Source organism: Sus scrofa, chromosome 15, assembly GCF_054392235.1.
Source record: "Sus scrofa isolate SSC_HxYL_T2T_F1_AM1 chromosome 15, Sscrofa_HxYL_maternal_Yorkshire_Landrace_v2.0, whole genome shotgun sequence".
Lineage (NCBI taxonomy): Eukaryota > Metazoa > Chordata > Mammalia > Artiodactyla > Suidae > Sus > Sus scrofa.
In genome coordinates this window covers 70,125,842-70,148,841 of record NC_139397.1, presented here as the reverse complement: position 1 = coordinate 70,148,841, position 23,000 = coordinate 70,125,842, and the positions used below count along the sequence as shown (strand labels likewise).

Here is a 23,000-nt window from a genome sequence, read left to right as displayed (position 1 = left end):
TGGCTTTCCACTTCCCCGCCCCTAGAGTATTGCTCCCTTCCCCTGCAACAGCTTTGCTTTCTAGTCTCCCAGGCAGTCTCTGCCCTGTCAAACTTGACAGACCGGTTTCTAGACCTCCCAAGCTGTCTCTGCTCCACCCTGCCCCCCCCCAGCCCTTTCCAGGGGACTAACCTCCGAAGCCGAGGTCTCGGTGCCCAGCCCCCACCCAGGCATCTCAATTTTTGGTGACTGTGCCCATAGTTTAGACAGTCCGTTCAGTTCTCGATCTTCTTTTCAGAACTCCAATTACTGCTACACTCTTCTCTGCATCTGGAGATTCCTCCGGTTTGTTTGATCTTTCCCCCGAGTAGGTGACTTTCCAGGGTGCAGGATCCCTTTCTCCTCCACAGTTCCCTTTCGGGAGCGCCCGTCCAGCTCGGATTCACCTTCTCTCACTCTCCTCTTTTCTCTTGTTTTACCTAGTAATGTCACGAACTTCTTGCTGTTATTGGAGTTTAGGTTCTTCTGCCAGCGATTGGTTGGTGTTCTGTGCGAGTCATTTATCCTCTAGATGTGGTTTTTTTTGTTGTGTTTGTGGGAGAGGGCGAGCGTGTCCCCCTACTCTTCCACCATCTTGTCTCCTATTCTGAAAAGTTTTTTTATATTATTTAGAAAATGCGGGTCTAATCTTTATCTGCAATAAGCAGGGTTGGGACCTGGGGAGCAGAGCACCAGGGAAGCCTAGGTGCTCTGTTTCAGGACACTGCTCCCCAAATAAAATGATGCTTGGAGAGAAATCTGCTATCTAGAATTTCTTGATTGTTTCTTCTAAATGTTATTGGTTCTTCCATGGTAGGTCGCATGTATCTGGAACTCAGGACTTAAATCTATTGTTTGTGCCATGCCCAGTGCCTCGGAGGCACTCAAGTTTTTGCTGAATGAATGCAGAGGATCTGTCCTAGTTGAATATACTGATGATACATTTAAATTGTTAAAAAATGTTAACCAATGTATTAAGCTGAAATTAATGTTAAAATGTAACAGGAGTGAATGTAGAGCCATGTATTCAGTTTCCAAAAAAATCAACAGGGACAAGAGGGAGTATATTGTTTTAACAGCAGTTCAGCTGAAATAGATGTGAGAGCTTTAGTTTACAACTCAGTGAGGGCCAAACGTATGAAGCATGTACTGAAGGGTTGTGATATTAGACCATTTACATAGAAGAATGGTTTCTAGCTCAAGGATGGACGTCACTACACTGTGATCTTAGGTGATTAAACCCTACCTAGAGTATTTGAGTTAATAATTAGGTGTCACATATTAAGAGGGCCTTTGATAAACTTAGATGATGTTCAGAGGATAGAGGGTACAGGGGCTAAAAGTCTAAATACCATGGCCTATGCCTTGAAAGATCTCAGACGTTTTAGCTAGAAGAGACAAGCAAGAGTGACACTGAGATTGATTAGATGACACTTTATAATTCATAAAAATTTTTACTGTGAAGCACTATCCATAATTTTTTACCAAAGGACCTGAGATAGTTTAAGGCAGTATCCCCAGCACGCAAGTCCTGGCTCCCATCTCCCAAAAAGTACTTCGAATGTAAATTAAAATGCTCTGCAAACCATTGTTCTTCATAAACAAGGAGTCTAAGTTATCCTGACTCACAAATAAAGATCATACATATGGTATTTACCCAAATAACCATGGGCTTGTTCTATCTTTCCACCAATAGATTTTTTTCTATTCCTCCAAATCGTTAATAAGATTTCTGACTGCAATGAAAGCAATAAGATAAATCCTTAGTAAATAATAAATAAATTCTCCTCTTTTGACAATGATTTATTAATATCCACTCACGGAGCTGCTTATTCTCTTTTGATGCACGTTTTTAATCATGTATGAATTTACCAAACCATATTTCATCCAATTAGCAGCCTTCTACCTGTTTCTAAGGAACTTTAGTAAACACTTTACTTTGTGGTTCCCCTCATGTGCTAGGATATGAATGCTATGAAAAATAATGCAGTTAGTATTGCACGGCTGCTTTTGTGAACTCTTAGATCCTTACTTTCTAAGAAGCTTCCGTTTTTCTGTTTAATATTCAGTTGTTGAATTGTGTCAGGAAATACAAACTCTCCTGCTCCCATTTTCGAAATTCACTTTTTTGAAATTTGAGAGATCCTGTTCCCCAAAGAACATCTCAACAATTATGCCCGGGGTTCTGGGATCTGCCTCTAAGTTCTCTCCAGACTCTGCCAGGTCTCTTCTGGACTAGGGAGGGGGGAACTCACGAAGAGACAGCTTCTCAGGGAGAGACAGGTTCAGTTGTGCTGACTGCCTGAGGCACCTGCTGGCAGATCTCTTAAACTTTGTCCTGGCTCAGCAGGAAGTCATGCCATCATGCTGTGGCCATGTCTATCACTGGCCCCAGTGAGAAGAGTGGTTATGTGGGAACTCAGGATTTCTGACTTCGAGCCAGTGTTTTCTTACTATATCTTTACCATCCTAAGCTTTCTTTTCCTTCAATGCATCTTTGTTTTACTCTTTTCATTGTGAGCACTTCATATTAAGGAATAAAAGTGAAGAAAAATTGGAGGTAATTATTTATGCTTTTTATCAGTTATTGTCACTTTGGACGAATTGCTTAACCCTACTTTATAGTGTGCAATTTAATTCTTTCTTAGGCTAATTTTATGTAGCTGTGAGTATACCATCTTGGTCTTCTTAAATTCTCTTTCTGTCCATGGATCATTACCCTTTGAAAAAAATTATTGCCATAGTTTATGTTTCCTCGGTTTTATTGAGATATAATTGACAAGTAACATTTTATTAGTCCAAGGAGTAAAACGCAATGATTTGATATATGTACATATTGCAACATGATTACCTCAGTCAGTTTAGTTAGCATCAATCACCTCACACAGATAACAAGTGTGGGCGAGGATGTGGAGAAAAAAAACCCTTAAGCACTGTTGGTGGGAATGTAAATTGGTGAAGCCACTGTGGAAATCAGGATGAAGTTCCCTCAAAAAATTAAAAATAAAACTACCATACAATTCAGCAATTCCACACCTGGGTATTTATCCAGAGGAAATGAAATCACTGTCCTGAACAGATATCTGCACCCCCTGTTCATAGCAGCATTATTCACAATAGCCAAGATGGTGAAACCACCTAAATGTCCATCAGCAGATGACCAGATATCCATTTTTTAAAAAAACTTTAAATGTTTCTTTCTTTAAAATTTCTCCAGGCTCGGAGTTCCTGTCTTGGTGCAACAGAAATGAATCCAACTAGGAACCATGAGGTTGCAGGTTCGATCCCCAGCCTCGGTAAATGGGTTAAGGATCCGGCATTACTGTGAGTTATGGTGTAGGTCACAGATGCGGCTTGAATCTGGTGTTGCTGTGACTCTGGCGTAGGTCAGCAGCTGTAGCTCCAATTCAACCCCTAGCCTGGGAACCTCCATATGCTGTGGGTATGGCCCTAAAAAGACACAAGACAAAAAAAAAAAATTCTCCAGACTCACCTACTCCCACAATCTTGTTTGGCCAATTCTTTTTTTTGGGGGGGGGTCTTTTTTTTTTTTTGCCATTTCTAGGGCCGCTCCTGCAGCATATGGAGGTTCCCAGGCTAGGGGTCAATCAGAGGTGTAGTCTCTGACCTACACCACAGCTCACAGCAACACTGGATCCTTAACCCACTAAGCAAGGCCAGGGATTGAACCCGCAACCTCAGAGTTCCTAGTCAGAATCATTAACCACTGAGCCATGATGAGAACTCCTTGTTTGGCCAATTCTTTATCAGATTTTTGCCCCTGCCTCACCCCATGCACTAGAAACCTTGGGTTATCCTGTGGTTTCCTGGATGTCTTTTGCCAGGAACATGGCTGGGAGTTCCCTCTGCTTTCTGCTTGCAGTTTCAGGCCAACACCTGTTCACTCTTGTTCTGCCCTTTTCCTGACACCCCCAGCAGGCTGGACAGCACAGAGTCCTAGAGTGGGAAAATCGGAGAGTGACATTGAGCTTGCAATCACACAAGTGAAAGCACCACTGAAAAACATGTAAAACTTTGAAATGGCTCTGAAATTACAAAATATTCTCACCCTTAAAAAGCAATGTATTTAAAGATGGCATCAATTCAAAAACTTTTTCAGGGAAAAAAATTAATCGATGTGCACTTGGATTTACAAGGGGTTATATTTCAGAAATATCTAAAAAAAATTTTAAGTGTGTCTTAGGATTAGGGAAACTCAATGTTATTTGTTCTGCCCCTGCCACGACTTCCTCGTATAACTGGTTATTGAACAGGCTGGAGCGAAATTAGGGAAGAGCTTTGTGTTTCCTCCTCCAAACCCATCCAGTCAACTCTCCTCTCTCCAGGCCTCCGTGTCATCGTGGGCAGATTTTAGATGCCCTGGTCCCTTTCAAGTCTCATGAAGTCCAGTATAATCCAAGTCAAAACTTCACTCCCTCATCCAACAGAATCTTCTCCTTCTCTCCCACCCCCACCTCGACCCCTCTCCTATTCTCTGCTTCTTCTGAGTTCCCCATGGCCAGAGCCAGGGCAGGGAAAGGCCTCTGTGCTATGTGACAGTCCCTCTCTTTGCTGAAGTACCCATATTGGAAAATTCCTCTGGGATCCTTTTGTAAGTTTGTTAGGTGAACCTCCCACTGCCATTGACCCACCTTCACTCCCAGCCTCTTTCCCAGATACACGTTGATGCTGCACGAGGACCTGGTCTCCATCGGGGGCAATGCACTTGGAGATGCCCTCTTAGGAGGCCCCTCGGCTCTTCCTTCTTCACTTGCTATGGGGAGTTCCCTTGGATGTGGCCCTTGTGGGCATCCCTCCCACTGCCTCTCTCTTCTCCCTGCCCTCAGTGGGAGCCTCAGCCAGCATCCGACCTTAGGTGGTGCTTTGGTGGAGAGTGAGGGCCCAAGTCTCATAACCAGCAAACCCAAGGTTACATTTCAAGCTCTCCCAGGAGCCTTCCTGTGCCTGTTCAGCCATGGCGAGGGGAAGGCTCCAGAGTCTGGGTAGCTCAGCTAGCACTTGGTCAATGAATGGGCTGTCAGTCCCTCTTCCTGAAAACAACCCAATTCTCCACCAGTGGTTAAGGCCCCTCTTCTCTTATCATGGAGGCAGTGGGAGTTGGGGAGGTGTGGGGAAACCACAGGGCTCTCTCTGGTGCTGCACATTCTCTCCAGAGTAATCTTTCTTCTCTCCTCATTGGCATAGGAGGTTGCTTGGTCTCCTCTGTCTAAGTTCAAAATGGATGTGGTCGGCCCCTCCCTTCAGAATGTGGACGGTCCTTAGCATCCACTGTCCTTGGTTTGGAGGCTTTGGTAAAAAAAGGACACAGAAGGAGTCTTGTTCTACCTGTTACTCTTGTTTGTGTCAATTTAACAAAGCGTGTGTAGGTTGCCTGCCAGGCATTGAACTAAATGCTGGGATTACAATGTGAGCAAAACATAATCTACACCCTGGAAGGCTCAGAGCTTCCACAGAGCTCAAAGTGGATGGACTAACTGGGTAGCAGGGGGTGGGGCTTCGGCCCACAGTCTCGGCAGCCTGGTGCCTGGGTTTGAATTCTTACCAGCTGCGTGCCATTGGGCAAGTTGCTTTAACTCTCTGCGCCTCCATTTCCCCACCTGTAAAATGGGTTCATTATTCTGATGATCAAACGAGTTCAAATACAAGTTACATAGAAGAGAACCTAGCACGCAGTGGAGTTATTTGCATTAAACACCAAACATTCTTCTGTCCTTAGTGTTTTAGAAGCTTCAGCTCAGCCTGGCTTTTAACTTTCGTTCCACTGGCCTTCCAGATTCAGGCTACTCCTTTGCATGAGTCTCTGGGCATGGTCTTTTCCTTCTAGCTTGTTGTCACGTCCTTCTAGCCCCCAACTTGACTGTAGCCACACTACAACCACGTTACAGTTTTGCTTTCCGAGCTCCTCATGCCCTGACCCCATTTTAGTTTCTCCCCGTGAGTACATTTGAAATATACACTATCCCCCTTTGACATCTCCCTCCTAAAAATAGAAGCTCATCTCATTACGCTCAGCTTTTCCTTCAGAGTGCTGGCACTAGGCTCAGAGCACGGTCCTCGTGTTGCTCCCTTGCTCTTCTGAGAAATAAAGCCAGGAGTTAAAACAAGACAACATTTAGCACAATTAGATTTCTAGAAGCTCTCCAACCAAAAATGACTTTTCAGTATACTCTTACTTGAGGACAGTTTCCTAAGTAGTGATGGGATATTCCTCCTGTGTGGAAATTTGGGGGAGGTCCCCCAGCTGAGAACTAACCTTAGAGGGTGTGAGATCATCTGTGTAGAGCTGGCACAGGAATGGTCCAAAACTTGTTCTGTCACCCACCTCAAGAGCTTAAAAGAGGAGGCTAGGAATTTATTAGGAGTTTGAAGCAGCCAATGGCAAGGATTAGTTTGTAAAGAGTTGGCAGGAGCTGGGCATTCCCACCACTCCTGTCCCCACCCCAACCCACCCTGCTTGGGAAGGAGGGGTGGGTATTTCCCCATCACCCTTAGCAAATCGAGAGAGACTTCAGACACCACACAGAGCTTTGTCTGTGAGGCTCAGAACTGGGTGGCTGCAGATTGGTATCTGCCTGCCATCTGCAAAGCCCAAAGAAGAGGTGTGGTTGCAGCTGCCACTGCCAAGGAGCAGAGTAAAGAGACAGGGCTTGGGATGGAAGGTCCCCTGACTTAGTGGTGCTCTAGAGGCCACAGGGTAGGGGCTGAGTGGCCAGCTGGATAGGCTTTGGCTTCGTTAAAAGAACTGCAGGTTGGGGAGCCCTGTGATGTTAGATGAGATCCCAAGGGAAGACTCAAAAGAACCCATGGAAATGCTAAGGAGGGGAGGAAGCAGGCCCCAGACTGCAACAGTCATTTCTTGCTCCCGCCCTTCCCTTCACTCTTCTCCATGTCTGGAGAAGCCTGGTTAGAGAAGGAGGTTTGTTGTTGTTTTTTTCTGTCTTTTGTCTTTTTAGGGCCGCATCCCCAGCATATGGAGGTTCCCAGGCTAGGGGTCTAATCAGAGCTGTTGCCCCAGGCCTACACCACAGTCACAGCAATGCCAGATCCCAGCTTCGTCTATGACCTACACCACAGTTCATGGCAATGCCAGATCCTTAACCCACTGATCGAGGCCAGGGATCGAACCTGAAATCTCATGGTGCCTAGTCAGATTCGTTTCTGCTGCACCATGGCAGGAACTCCAAGAAGGAGTTTAAATAGTGATGAAGCCAGAGTTCCCATTGTGGTGTGGCGGAAATGAATCTGACTATGAACCATGAGGTTTCGGGTTTGACCCCTGGCCTCCCTCAGTGGGTTAAGGATCCGGTGTTGCCGTGAGCTGTGGTGTAGGCCGCAGATGTAGCTTGGATCCTGAGTTGCTGTAGCTGTGGTGTAGCCTGACAGCTGTAGCTCCGATTAGACCCCTAGCCTGGGAACCTCCATATGCTACTGGTGCAGCCCTAAAAAGACAAAAAAAAAAAAAAAAAAAAAAAAAAAGTGATGAAGCCAACCAGCTCCTACATCACCGCCAGCACCTAATCTTGTATCGGGCCCAACCTGGCAGGAAGAGGAATCTAAATGGTATGACAAATTTGAATTCTGAATTGAACTGGACATTTTTATCATCTGAAAAATGAGCCTCTTTGTTAATTCCATAGGACCTGCCTGAGATTTTTATCCAGGAGCAAAGAGAAGCATTTGACTTAGCACAGAAAAAACAATGTAATTGCTTTCTATTTGGACTCTTTTCTTTCTTTCTTTCTTTCTCTCTCTCTCTCTCTTTCTCTCTCTCTCTTTCTTTCTTTCTTTCTTTCCTTCTTTCTTTCTCTCTCTTTCTTTCTCTCTTTCCCTCCCCCTCTCTCTCTCTTTTTCTTTCTTTCTTTTTCTTTTTATGGCCGCACCCTCAGCTTACGGAAGTCCTGGGCCAGTGATTGAATCAGAGCCGAAATGGCAATGCCAGATCCTTTAATCCACTGTGCTGGGCCAGGGATCAGACTTGTACCTCCAAAGTTACCCAAGCCACTGCAGCTGGATTCTTAACCCACTGCACCACAGTGAGAACTCCAGCTTGCACTCTTTTAAGTTCTACTCATTTAATGAAACCATGACTCAGTAATAAGAAAGCAGAAGCCACATCCTTTAAGGTCTAGGTGGCCTCGAGATTCTCATGTTAAGAAGTTCCTATTCATTAGGAACCCACCCCCAGAGTGATGGTCTTTTAATCCTCTCTCCTTTTAGTCTCATTTAGATGATGCTTTGATCATCTTTCATCATGAATAAAAGATGCTGTAGAACCAGGGTGAATTCCTCTTCCATCCTCAGGAAGGAGCTGAGCACATGGACATGACAGACCTGGGAAACATTTGGCCAAAGACTGAACTCGAGGAGTGAGAGGGAAGCTTAGCCACCCAAAGCTGGAGATGGGTCTCCATGGTGGGGGGCACCCTGCCTACAAGTTCAGCCCTTCAGGATGGGTGAGTGTGGGTGGGCGCCCTATGGAAGCAAGCAGGTAAGAGCTCAGGAGTCGGGGCAGGGAGCTGGGGAGTTGAAAAGCTGGGATAAGTAGAGGGTGAAGAGCGGGAGGGAGAACTGGGTGGAGGAAGGGGTCTGAGGAAATTAGAAGGGCTCTGGCAGTGGGTTGCCAGATTTACCAAATAAAAATAGATGCCCAGTGCTTCGTTTTACGAGGCCATTCTACTCTAGGGAATGTTGGACAGGGGAGTAAGGATCAGTATCTTTAGCATTTACTATTGTGGCCAATGGAGTCACACAAAATTAAACAGTGAGAAAATAGATTGTTCTCTACATGAATCAGAGACAGACATTAGAAATACTAAGATGCAGAGTTCCCGTCATGGCTCAGTGGTTAATGAATCCGACTAGGAACCATGAGGTTGCGGGTTCGATCCCTGGCCTTGTTCAGTGGGTTAGGGATCCAGCGTTGCTGTGAGCTGTGGTGTAGGTTGCAGACGCGGCTCGGATCCTGAGTTGCTGTGGCTGTGGTGTAGGCTGGCAGCTACAGCTCCGATTCAACCCCTAGCCTAGGAACCTCCATATGTCGTGGGAGCGGCCCAAGAAATGGCAAAAAAAAAAAAAAAAAGAAATACTAAGATGCAGAGTTCCTATCGTGGTGTAGCGGAAAGGAATCCGACTAGGAACCGTGAGGTTTCAAGTTTGATCCCTGGCCTTGATCAGTGGGTTAAGGATCTGGCATTGCCATGAGCTGTGGTGTAGGTCGCAGACACAGCTCGGATCCCTAGTTGCCGTGGCTCTGATTGGACCCCTAGCCTGGGAATCTCCATATGCCACAGGTGAGGCCCTAAAAAAAACAAACAAATGAAAAAAAAACCAGGAAAAAAGAAATACTAAGATGCATCTACTGTCGTCACCAGAAAACAGAGTTACACAGAAGAAATATTTCTTGCTTTGGTGATGTAAAAGACACTAGAGATAGCAAATTTACATTACCTGTTCTAAAGAAATATGGCTTGGATATAAGTGACTCTAAGAGAGGTCATATAACAATGTAAAATATGTTAAAAAATAAGTGCCTTCAGTCTTTAATTTAATTTTGAGTCAAATAATCTGGTTAAATTTATTCCTTGTATGACACATAATTTCAATCTTTTATTGTGCACTTCTGACAATTCAGCTTAAATTGTGAGAGTATGTTTGGCACAATTAATTTTAATATTTACTATCTGCTGGATATTCCTAAAAGGCAGAACATCTTGAAAAATGTGTTCACGTTATTTCAAACCACTTTCAGATCTTCATTAGCAAGCGAGAGCTGAGGTCCCATCAGCAGAAGCTTTTGAAAAACTGACACACACAAGTGCTGATCTGCTAAGCAGTATCAGAAATGTGATTTTCATATCAACAAATTCCTGTGCAAGAGGAGGTTGTTGGTGCCACGTAAAGGGTCCCCATCACAGAACCTCCCTCCTTTGGTCCTGTGATGATAGCCAGCAGCAGACATGTTCTTAGAGCAAAACAAATCTGCCCCCACCTCGATGGTATTTGAAAGTCTACAGCTCTGGGTGATTGAGCAGGAAGAGCCTCCCTTACCCCCGCCCTGCCCCCACCCACCTCTCAGTGAGCCAGAAGCATCTTGAGAACTGATGCTGAACATATTTTAGGATAACAGGTAACAGAGCATTGATGAATAAATCAAGAAAGCCTTCAAAATGCAAATAGATGCCGCTAGAGTTAGGGAAAAGCTGAAATGCACCTTGCAGATCTAAAGGGAAACTTGAAGCTCAGACAGGTGAAGTGATTCGCTCAAGGTCAACTAGACAGGGCCAGAGAGGCATTGGTGAGACCTAAACTTTATTTAGTATACTCTGTTTAAAATTTTAAAAACAGGAGTTTCCGCTGTGGTTCAGCAGAAACGAATCTTGATTAGTATCCATGAGGACGCAGGTTCAATCCCTGGCTTCACTCAATGGGTTAAAGATCCGGTGTTACCGTGAGCTGTGGTTTAGGTTAAAGACACGGCTCAGATCTAGCGTTGCTGTGGCTGTGGCATAGGTTGGTGGCTTTAGCTCTGATTCAACTCCTAGCCTGAGAACTTCCATATGCTGCAGGTGTGGCCCTAAAAAGACAAAAATAAATAAACAAACAAATAAATAAATAAATAAAAATTTTAAACACTATTTATACAGTTTTAAAGGGTTAGTTTCCATTTACAGTTATTACAAAATATTGGCTATATTCTCAGTATTGTATAGGACATGTGCTAAGTGAATAATTCAGACAGGGAAAGACAAGTCCTGTCTCCTGTGGAATCTAAAAAATTATACAGGGAGTTCCCTTCATAGCTCAGTGGTTAATGAACCCATCTAGGAACCATGAGGATTTGGGTTTGATCCCTGGCCTCGCTCAGTGGGATAAGGGTCCGGCATTGCCGTGACCTTCAGTGTAGGTCACAGTGGTGGCTTGGATCTGGCATTGCTGTGGCTGTGGTGTAGGCCTGCAGCTGTAGCTCTGAGTCAACCCCTTGCCTGGAAACTTCCACATGCTGTGAGTGTGGCCCTAAAAAGGCAAAAAATAAAAATAAATAAATAAATAAATACACAAACTAGTGACTGTAACAAAGTAGCAGCCTCACAGGTAGAGCACTGAAACCAGTGGTTACTACAGGGGAGAGAGGATGGAGTGGGGGAAGGGGAGGTACAAACTATTGAGTGTAAGAGAGGCTCAGGGATATATGGTATAATGTGGGGAATATAGCCAGTGTTTTGTAATGACTGTAAGTAGAAAGCAACCTTAAAAATTGTATTCAGTATGCTTTTAACATCCAGTTCCAAAATCCAGGTTTTTTTAAAATTGGGTTTGCTTAAACTGAAGCACACCTATGTTTGTGTTGCCATCGTTACCTTAAATCATAAGTTCCTGTGTGAAAAATATTGCGATTTCTCTAGGAATTTCTCTCACTGGGAGTCCCAAACCGTTAGTTCTTCATGGTCCCCTATCTGTCATTTGGGGAGCCAAGGCAAGTCTCCCTGATGATTTATTGTGACTGAATTTGGACTGTAGACATGACCTGGCACTCTCCTCTGCAGAGTCCCCATGTCCAGAAACTAGAACGGCAGCTCTTGGGAGTCTGCAGAGCACGCCTCTCCCTGTCGTGTCACCCTCCAAGGGCTCTTCCGAGGAGGGAGGAGCCTTTCTCCCTTCTGCCTCAGCCCTCTGCCTGGAGAGGAAGCTGATGGTCTGTGGAGGAGCAGGAAGCACCTCTCTGATTACCTCTGGGGAGGCATTGGCCTTGTCGAACATTTGAGGTTGGGATCACAGTATGAAATGTGAGAATTTAATCATTGGAAGCTGGCATCTGGCAGGGGAAAGGGAGAATGCAAACTCCAGGCTGCACCATGGCCTTGGCTTTCAGGGCGGGAGAGCCCCAGGTGGGCTATCGTCATCTCTCTTCCCACCCCCACATCTCCAGCCAGTCTTTCTGGCCAGATTCTGGGGGGTCATTGGCCCTTTCACATTGCCATGTGTGACTCCTTTCTTTCTTTCTATCTACCTTCCTTTCTTTCATGCCTCATTTTTGAGGGTTTGATATCTATTTAGAACATGTACTTTTTTTTTTTTTTTTTGGCCTGGGCCAGGGATGGAACCTGTGCCACAGCAGTGACCTGAGCCATAGCAGTGACAATGCCATATCCTTAACTGTTAGGCCACCAGGGAACTCTGTAAAATATGGATGGTAGGGATTAACCTATATTAAAGTCTTACTCTGCTTCCAATGATATTTTAAGTAGCTTGCACATTAGAGGATATGGAATCTCAACTACTTAAGGGGTGGGTGTGCTTTTACTATCCCCATTTTATAGATGAGGAAACTGAGGTCCTGAGGTGAGGCACTGAGATTAAGAGGTTCTCCCAGTGGTGCAGAACTTGTTCATGGTGGCGCCAGCATTGAAATCCTAGCAGTCTGGTCAGGGCCCATATTCCTGACCACCAGGCATCACTGGTTAATTGGGCAGGTGTTGGGTGAGCACACTGCCAGGCCTGGGAGTCCAAGGCTCACTGTTCTAGAGCCAGGATCCGAGTAATCAGGGACAGATGGACAGTAGACAGGGTGTGTGTGGCCTGCCCTTACCACCCTGAGGCAGCCACTATCTGTAAATAACAATTTGGGGAGTTTAATTAACAGCCTACTTGCAGGAATGCCAAGAACAAAGGGAACTCCATGGGTGAAAGACTTGAGGGTGAAAGTCAGAACTGAGGGGCCATCTTTGCCATCTTTCAAGCTGCTATAAATGGCAACAGGCAGAATGAACTGGCCCAGTTTTAGCAGAAGGGTGAGCTACATTAATTACACAGATGGATCGCTTTGCTCAGAAAGGGCCAGTCGATGGTTTGATGTAGTAACTTCTGCAACCATAAAATCAGGAGATGTATGGCCATCTCTGTGCTAAATGGGACCCTGAAAAGATTAACCTCACATAGGAAGTGAAAATGATATGCATGCATTTCACCAAGTGGGGGAAACTCCTCATGGTGCTTGATTTCATGCCAAAGATGCTGGATTCAAATGTCAAATGACAGCAAAGTGTTCTTGAAAGATGACCTAAGGAGAAGTGCTGGATTCTGAGATGCAGAAGATTAGAATTTGATGTCAGTGCCTTGAAGAGGTCCCTGAATACATAAGCTTTAAGGAAGGGATGGGGTTGGGGGTTATGTTTATTTTACAGTCAAGATGTATGTTCAGGGAGTTCCTGTTGTGGCTCAGTGGTTTATGAACCCGACTAGTATCCATGAGGACATGGGTTCGATTCCTGGCCTTGCTCAATGGGTTAAGGATCTGGTATTGCCTGATCTGGGCTGTGGTATGGGTAGCAGACGCCGCTTGGATCTGATGTTGCTGTAGCTGTGGTATAGGCCAGCAGCTACAGCTCCAATTTGACCCCTAGCCTGGGAACCTCCATATGCTCTGGGTGTGGCCCTAAAAAGACAAAAGACAAAAAAAAAAAAAAAAAAAAAGACGTATGTTCAAAGCAAGTGCATTTCAGTACCATCAATCCAACTGCAAGCTTTGTGACCTTCTTCCTGTCCCAGAAGAGGGTGAGAGTGAGGCCAGTCAGGAGGGCAGGTCAGGCTGCTGTCCTCTGGGTAATCTCCCCTTACCCCCTCATCTGCCTTACTCATTGGGCCTGCAATGTGGGCTGTGTTTCTACAAGCTTCGTGGTGTCCACTTTGGACAGGTAGCTGCAGGGAGGCTGGGTGAGTACAGGATTTCTAGTATGAAGACAGGTTTCAAATTGCAGCTCTGCTACTGGCTAATGATATGATGTCAGGTGAGTCAATACCTCTGAATCTCAGTTTATTCATTGGTGAAATGGGATAATAATCCCCTACAAAAATGTTGCAAGGATTGAGGGAGTGACATATGAGAGCACCCACAAGCTACAAGCACCGTGAAATGCTAGCTTCTGTAGTTAGCAGAATTTCGAGGCATAATTGACCCGACAGCCTTCTTTTACCTCCAGTCTTTCATGTCCCCCCTTTATTTTGTTCATTTTTACTATTTTTTCTTGCACTAAAATACACACACAGAAAATCTACCATTGTAACTAGTTTTAAGTGTACATTCGGGGGTATTAGATATATACACAGTGTTGTACAATCGCCACTATCCATTTCCAGAACTATTTCATCATCCCAGACTGAGACCCAGTAACTTAAATAATAACTCTCCTTCTCCCCTCTCCTCAGCTCCTAGTAATCTCTGTTCCACTTTCTGTCTATGTGAATTTGCCTCTTCTACATATTTCATATAAATGGAATCATATGATATTCATTCCTTTATCTAGCTTACTTCACTTAGCATTATGTCTTCAAGGTTTATCCATATTGTCACACCAGTAAGAATTTCCTTCCTTTTCAAGACTAATTAGCATCCCATTGTATGGATACACTACATTTTGTGTGTGTATTCATCTGTCAGTTCTTGTTCCTATCTTTTGACAATTATGAATAATGTTGCTATGAAATTACAAGTGTCTGTTTGAATTCCTGCTCTCAGTTCTTTTGGGTATACATCTAGGAGTGGTATTGCTGGATCATATGATAATTCTACATTTAAATTTCTGAGAACTTCCAAGCCTTTCCACAGAAACTGCACCATTTTTATATTCCTACCAGCAATGTATGAGGGTTCCAATTTCTCCACATCCTCACCAACACTAGTTATTTTCCTTTTTTAAAAAATAATGGCCTCCTAATTTTGCAAATGGTAACCCCATTTGCTTTGAAGGGCATCAGTTATACCTCCATGTGGTGAGAAACTCCAGAGTTGATAAGGTTGCCTGTCTACCTATGGAACTCTGGAGTATCAGGGGACATATCTGGCACCAGGATTGCTTTTTGCAAAAGTTTTTAATCCAAGGCAAAATGGTTGGGTGTTCCCATTGTGGCTCAGTGGGTTAAGAACCTGACATAGTCTCCATGAGGATGTGGGTTAGATCTCTGGCCTTGATCAGTGGCTTAAAGATCTGATGTTGTTGCAGGCTGTGGTGCAGGTTGCAGATGCAGCTTGAATCCAGTGTTGCTGTGCCGTGGTGTAGGCTGGCAGCTGCAACTCCAATTTGACCCCTAGCCCAGGAACTTCCATATGCTGCAGGTGTGGCCCTAAAAAGGAAAAAAAAAAAAAGTTTTCCAGGGAGGAACTGGGAGAAGAGCTGGAGACAACAGTCACTTGACCATTCTGTCCATCTGTTCATTTATTCATCCATTCATTTTTTCACGTATTCATTTATTCTACAAATATTTATCAAATGCCTATTTTGTAGGGAGCCAAGAGGAATTGTGCCCAATGCTGTGGCAACAAGACTTTAAAATCCACAACACCAAGAATTGGAAGAGACCTTAAGAATCTGCCTAGCCAAGCATGTACCGCACTCAGCAATGTTTCCTAAGATGTGAGAGAGAGAGGAATGAAGCTCAAGTTTCCAAGTCGGTGATCAGTCAGCGAAGATGTAGCCCAAGCTGTGAGTCAAAACTCCTCAGACTTGCAGGAGAATGGGTTTAAAACGAGGGCAAGCATCTGTAAGGAAGCTCTCTCTTTTCTTACGTCTCACCAAACAGTCCAGTCACTTGATAAGCCAGTGGGATTTGAACACAATAAAACAAGTGTCAAGAAAACCTGATTAGATAAGGCTTGAGTACTCACACAGTCCTTATATTGTGATAACCTCCCTCCCAAATGTCACAGTCAGGCTGTGTGCGATGGGAGATACTACTGACTTGGAATTTGAAAGTCAGGCAGGAGTGTGGGTATTTGATTTCAATCTGGGAAAATTCCAATGGACTAAATGCAGAGGACTTATGAATACCATCCTATCCAGATAACTGGATTTCATTGACAAACACAGACTTATTTTCTAGCTCAAACTGGGATATTTCAACTATATTAAAAGGCAGAGAGAGAGAGTTCCCATTGTGTATCAGAGGTAATGAACCCAATTAATATCGATGAGGACACAGGTTCTATCCCTGGCCTCGCTCAGCGGGTTAAGGATCCAGTGTTGCTATGAGCTGTGGTGTAGATCGCGTATGTGTCTCAGATCCCGTGTTGCTGTGGCTGTGGTGTAGGCTGGCAGCTGTAGCTCTGATTCGACCCCTAGCCTGGGAACTTCCATATGCCCCAGGTGCAGCCCTAAACACACACACACACACACACACACACACACACACACACACACACACACAAACAGTTTGGGATTTGAACCAAAATGGTCTAGTGTCAAAGCCCATAGTTTTGAAGAGGCATCACACTGCCTTCTGAGACATGACACCTGAGCTCAGATCCCAGCCCCCAGCAAGGCTGAGCAGGGGAGACTTGTTCTGAGAAAAGGGGGCAGTAACTTGAAATTTAAAATAATATTAAGAAAAAAAAGGCAGAGAGAAAGAGATGGAAACAGTGGTTTGAATGCAACTCAGAGTTTCCACATGTATGTTTATTTGACTCTGGTTAACATGTAAGCCTCAAGAGTCTAAAAATAAGCTGGACTCATAGCACTATATCTTGTATACCCTCCAAAGCCACTCAGAAGTGCAAGATGGGCCTCAACTACTTTATCAGGGAGAGGGCAGATCTGGGTGGAGCTTTGCAGGAAGAGCTTCCCAATTTTTGTGACCATGACCACAGTGTCCAAGATGATGGCAGGCAAGTAAGATTAAATACCATTGCACTAACCTTGGGTGCCAATAACCCTCATTTCCATTCCTTCTGTATTCTGGGTTCTCTACATCATTTAGTATGATTTTACTACCATTTTTATGTGCATGGAAGTACTTCAGGGAAGTAATTAATGTCTTAAATATATGTCAGGTCTTTCCATGTAGGATGGTTAGGTTCAGAATTATTCTGTTGGGTGCTGCAAAGCCCTTCATTGTGTCCAGGTTCTTGTGCTTATAGAGCAGGATGCTGGAATCTTAAAAAGAAGCAGAATATTGAAGACTAAAGATCTCTCTGAAACTCAGTGAGTGAGGAGGATTCAGTTGGGGCTCAAGTCATCTTTGATCCCTAACTGCCCTAATTGCCTTCTCTTCCCAACCCTGGACCCTCCTGGGAAGCCCTTCCCAACTCTGATCTCTTCTCTTTTTGCCTGTGGCGTAGCACCTTGAGCTGCTCCACTATGTTCTTGGCCTGGCCTCAACATCTAAATATTCACCCCCTCCCATCAGCCTAGCCCTGTCTTAGATTAATCCCACTGCAGTGACTGTGCCTAATCTCCTTTAATGTGTTGTCAAAGGTTCCTAACATCACAAGTATTTTAAAAGAAGGGGCAAGGCATTGGTTACATTTAACGTGAAATTAAACATCATCCTGTCACAAAGCATCCCACTAAATGAGATTACAGTCCAAAAACTAACACAGGATTCAGTGCAGGTACTAAAAGAGGTTATGGAAAATATATGCTATGCAAACACCTATCTAAAAGGAATTAGTGAGGAAATTGTTTTTTGAGTTTTTTTTTTTTTTTTTTTTTTTTTAGGCCCGAACCCACAGCACATGGAAGTTCCCAGGCTAGGAATCCAATCAGAGATACAGCTGCCAGCCTATGCCACAGCCATAGCAACACAGCATCCAAGCCACGTCTGAGACCTACACCACAGCTCACAGCAACATTGGATCCTTAACCCACTGAGTGAGGCCAGGGATCAAACCTAAAACCTCATGGTTACTAGTCAGATTTGTTTCCATTGCGCCACAATGGGAACTCCAAGGAAATTGTTTGATTTTTAAAGTTTGCTTCCCGGAGTTCCCATCGTGGCGCAGTGATTAACGAATCCGACTAGGAACCATGAGGTTGGGAGTTCGATCCCCGGCCTTGCTCAGTGGGTTAAGGATCCGGCATTGCCGTGAGCTGTGGAGTAGGTTGCAGATGCGGCTCGGATCCCACGTTGCTGTGGCTTTGGCGTGGCTACAGCTCCGATTAGACCCCTGACCTGGGAACCTCCACATGCCCCGGCAGCGGCCCGAGCAAAAAAAATTTTTAAATAAAAAAAATTAAAATTAAAATTAAAAAAATAAAGTTTGCTTTCCCAGTTTTATTGAGATATACTTGGCATATAATATAGTATTATTTTTTATGTGTACAACACATTGATTTGATATATGTAAATATTAAAAAATTATGACCACGGTAAGCTGGTTAACATCCGTCCTTCACATAGTTACTATTTTTTCTTGTGATGAGAACTTTTAGGGTCTCCTCCCTTACAATGCAGTATTGTTAACTCCAGTTACCACGCAGTATGGTACAGCCTCAGGATTTAATTTGTCTTTTAAGTGGAAGTTTGTACCTTTTAGTCCCCTTTACCCTTTTCATTTCCCCTCCTCCAGTTCTTTAAGGAAGTTTTTCAGGGGGGTAGGAGATTGAACAAGATGACCTTCCAACTGTAGAATTTGTTGATTATAATAGTCTCCAAAACCAGGATTGGTAAGAATAATCCTTGTTAATATCTAGATCTACCAGTTTTCTGTCACATGAGGACAGGTGGGGATCAGATCACCAAAGCATCAGTGAGTGCAAACTGCAGAGGAAAAGGGGTTATTCTGGGAGGGACTGGGCATGTGCCCTGCTCTCAAGGAACAAGTGTGCCTGCCTGGAGGGAAGAGGAACACTCAAGGAGCCCAAGGGGTACAGGGAGCTTTCCAGGTGGCCTCTTTATGGGCATAGACACTCTTCTTCTGGGCCCACCACTCATGCTGCCCTATCACAGCGTACTGGCCTCTCTGGGCTTGGTGACCACAGAAGCATCAATGCACATCTTGGAAGTCCACCAGACACAGAGAGATGCCTGTTTCTGATCAGTTAAGGGAAATCTTACATATCAATGATTGTAGATTCTAGCTGTTGCTTTGTATTTGCAGAGAACTGCTAAGGGCTGGGGACCCTCCCCACCCCGGATTTGTGCTTCCATGAGGAGGAACTCTCTTTTTGCCTTTTCTTTTTAGGGCTGCACCCGCAGCATAAGAAGTTCCTGGGGTGGGGGTTGATTTGGAGCTACAGCAGCTGGTCTACACCACAGCCGCAGCAACACCATATCTGAGCCACATCTGCAAACTACATCACAACTTGCAGCAATGCCAGATCCTCAACCCACTGAGTGAGGCCAGGGATGGAACTCTCATCCTCATGGACACTAGGTCAGGTTCTTAACCCACCAAGCCACAATGGGAACTCTGAGGAGGAACTCTTTTAAGGTAACCTCTGAGTCTCCAGCCACCCATTCAGTCTTGAGAAGTCAGTTGTCTGGTCAGAGTATGGAGAGGGAACCTGAGCCTGCGTGGTTCAGTTCTTCCTGGTTCTTCCCTGTTCCAGATCTGCCTGCGGACACAGCCAGTCCCTCCTGTGCTCCAGCAGTCTGAGGGCCAGCCCTGTGGGAAGACCTGCCGAACTCTTGGCCGTGGCAGAGGCCAAGTGTGCACACAACCCTTAGGCTGCAGATCTGCAACCACACTCACAGCCAGCTAGTTTGTAATAAAGTAGACATGTGGATCTCCAACCATTGACTGCCTGCATCTTTCTGTGGATTTTGAATTCAGGTGGAGAAGATGGGTTTTATGTGTGAGCCCTCTAATTCCCAAACAGCTTCAATATTCAGAGCAAACCCTTTACCTTTCTTTATTCTCATCACTCCCCTGCCCCCCACCATCCAACACGCACACAGGTACATTTCCCTTTCCTGTTTTAAAGTCATCAAGCTCTGCTCTCTTCCTCTCCAGGTTCTGAGCAACTACAACATCTGACTGGGTGATCTGGCCTGGAAGGACTTCTGGCTTTCATCTGCTCGGGGCAGGGGATGGTGGGGGCGCAGAGCATATCCCTGGCTCAGACAATATGGTAGCGCCTCTCCCACTGGGCTGACGGATGGGACATCACTGAACCCGCTTTCTGAAGAAAGACCCTTCAGGTTCTCGGGAGTTGCCTCCTCTTTGTCAGGCCCAACCTCCTTTCCATTCAAGATTCCTGGGGCCACTTCCCTCAATCTTGACACTGAGAGCCTTGCTCGGCCCAGGGAGGCTCGGTCATTTATAAAACACAAGGATATTTTGGCAGGAAACTAACTACCAAGGAAACAACACTGTCTCCAAAATCAGGTCAATGTGGGGTCAGATAAGCACAGCCAGGAATGTTTAAGTATCTGCAGGAGCTGGTTCCACAATCTTGTCTGTCTCATGTGGGAGCCTGGGGACACTGATGATTTTCTGACAGTTGCCAGAACCCGGGGCTCTGTTAGAGATAGGAGGTGAATGCTGAGTATTCCCCTCATGATGGTGGGAAAGGAGAATTCATTCCCGTTAAATATGTGGTACCTGACACCAGTGGCCACACTGCTCGGGAAAGAGCTCCAAGTTAGCCCTCCCAGCTCCCCAGCCCTCAGGCTTGTTGAGGCCTTCTGAGTATATTTCTTAAGGTGTAAATGAGGTCACAGAGCGTGGCCAGGGCACCCATGCAGTGGTGTATGTGATGACACCCCAGGAGTGGTGCTGTGCCCAGCCAGAGAGGTGTGCAACAGCCCTGGGGTCCTGCAGAGACAAGCAGGTCCCCAGTGAATGGCTTTTTGGGGAAATTTTGCAATAGTCTGGGCTGGATTATCAGTTTCAGAGATTTATCCACTTCATTTATGAGGGAAATAGAGGCCTCTCTTAAGGAAGGGACATCTTAGCCATGTTCAGGGGGCTGCTGTGATCCAAAATGGGAACTACACACACCACGAGGGATAGAGCCAATATTCTCTAATAGCTATAAATGGAATATAAACTTGAAAAATTGTGAATCACTATATTGTACATGTGCAATTTATATAATTCTGTACAGAAATTATTAAAGAAAAAAGAAGAGTTCCCATCATGGCTCAGCAGAAACAAATCTGACTAGTATCCATACAGATGCAGGTTCAATCCCTGGCCTTGCTCAGTGGGTTAAGGATCCGGCATTGCCATGAGCTGTGGTGGAGGTTGCAGACACAGCTTGAATCTGGTGTTGCTATGTCTGTGGTGTAGACCAGTGGCTACAGCTCTGGTTCGACCCCTAGCCTAGAAACTTCCATATGCTGAGGGTGCAGCCCTAAAAAAAAAAAAAGAAAAGACAGAAAAAAAGAAATACACCAGCCACTCAGAGTGGACAGCCTGGTCTGTCCACATCCTCCCTGGAAAGTGCTGTGAAGGGCACAGTGGACACTCACGCCATGATGTTCCTAGTTCTGTGGTCAACTGTCCCTTCTTCTGATGGCCATAGTCTTTAGAGATGCAGAAACAGTTCCACGTCCCCGTCATTACTGTGTCCTGCAGGGCTGGAAGCAGTCTCTCTTAGATAGTCTTACACTTCTTGCTTTCATCCACCCTGTGCATGTTTAATAGTTTAACCCATAAGGTAGCAACCTCAATTTCAAATTATTTGGGTTGCTTTGAGAATCCAGTTGATTCCAGCCTCCAAATAGGGAGATACTACTGAGGCTGGCCAGCATCTCCCAAGGCTTCAACACTCACCAACCTATTAAAGCACCATATTCTCTTTGTTCCTTGCATTTACTGATGTAATACCCTCCACCTGATCTCTGCATCCTCCAGGGTGCAGCTCAAGTCCCACCTTCTGTAAGGAGCGTTTCTTAACCTTCCTCCCCCTTGTCGATCTCTCATTCTCTGAAACTCAGTAGTACTTGGAGATAATGGAACATAATTTAGCGCTTAATTGGATATTGGCTAGTATTGATCACTGTCATTTCCTCTGTGTTCTATTGCACCAACCTGACTCCGAGCCATTTAAGACTAGAAAATGTATCACATATTTCTTCAGGCTCCCCATCATGTCTAGCACAATGAGAACATTTGGAGGCATTGAATTAAGTGGTGAATATTAAATGACTCTTTGCTTTTCCAAATACACCATATACTTTCTATGCATCTCAAATCCTCTTCCTCCAGGAGAGCTTCCCCAATCACTCTGGCTCACACTTCTGGCCCTTCCTGACCACCCTTCACTGTCTGAGCCATGTATTTCGTCATGCAATTCTGTTCTGTCTGAATATAAACTCTAGTTTAAGGTCTGAGAGTCCTGTCTGCACAGTTGTAGCCAAGGTTGGATGATATTAGCTCTAGGCTGAGGTGGCACCAGGCAAGGCAAAATGTCATGGTCTGACCCTCGCTGGTCTTAGCCATTGTTTGTGGTTGCCCTGAAGGTTGATCTCCCCAGGCTGGAGGGGCAGGCTTTAGTGTGGGGTAGACCTGGGCATGAGTCCTGGAGCCATCACTTACAAGGTGTTCCTCCAGGCAGGATCTCATCTAAGCTCTTAGACCTCCAATTACTCATCCATAAAACAGGTGGGTGTGTGTAACACCACCCACCATACAGAGTCTTGGGAGTATTGTCATCACCCACTGGAGACATTAGACATGGAGAAGAGGAGTGGAAAATGCAGGGTCCTTGGGAATCAAACCGCATGACCTTGACCAAGAGATTTAATTCCCTAAACTTCATCTGTATGGCAGAAATTATCATGTGAACCTCATCAGCTTCTCATGGGGATTATGCCAGGTGATATTAGGTACTTGGATGTTATTATTATTATTGGTGGTAGTAGCAGTAATCATAAAATTTGTTCACACAGTAACTGGCACATGCAAGGTACTCAAAAACTGTATTTCCATTGTGCCAGGGGGACTTGTGGTTTCCTATTTCTACCCAGGGGTTAGGCTAGGTCCACTGACCTTTTTCTCCACATCTGCCATCCACACAGCTCAGAGCAGAGCTTGCAGCCTCATTAGATCTTTACACATTCCACCGCAGCAGTCCCAGGACGTCAGAGGCTCAGCATCTGCAGCACTACAGCATGCTCCCAGCCCCCACCATCCACATTATCCTGTATCTCCAACTCCTCCATCCTACAGAAGAGCAACGATAAATTCTTCCTGGAGGGCGGTGTGTAACAATTTGTAGCGTAATAAAATCTGCAAGATTCTT

At 45.0% G+C, this 23,000-nt stretch overlaps 1 long non-coding RNA gene across 3 annotated transcripts in view; it reads left to right on the top strand.

The window, feature by feature from the left end:
- LOC146395901 (uncharacterized) overlaps positions 1-23,000 on the top strand; it is a 45,853-nt gene that overhangs the window by 10,174 nt on the left and 12,679 nt on the right. Inside the window, exons 2-3 of one of the 3 annotated variants that reach the window (XR_014829982.1) lie at positions 15,318-15,515; positions 19,763-21,143. The exons of 1 other annotated variant lie outside the window; for it this stretch is intronic. This is a non-coding gene — a long non-coding RNA (uncharacterized LOC146395901). Of the gene's footprint in view, positions 1-15,317; positions 15,516-19,762; positions 21,144-23,000 lie in introns of those variants that run through there. One more of the 3 variants, XR_014829980.1, reaches the window with a different exon arrangement.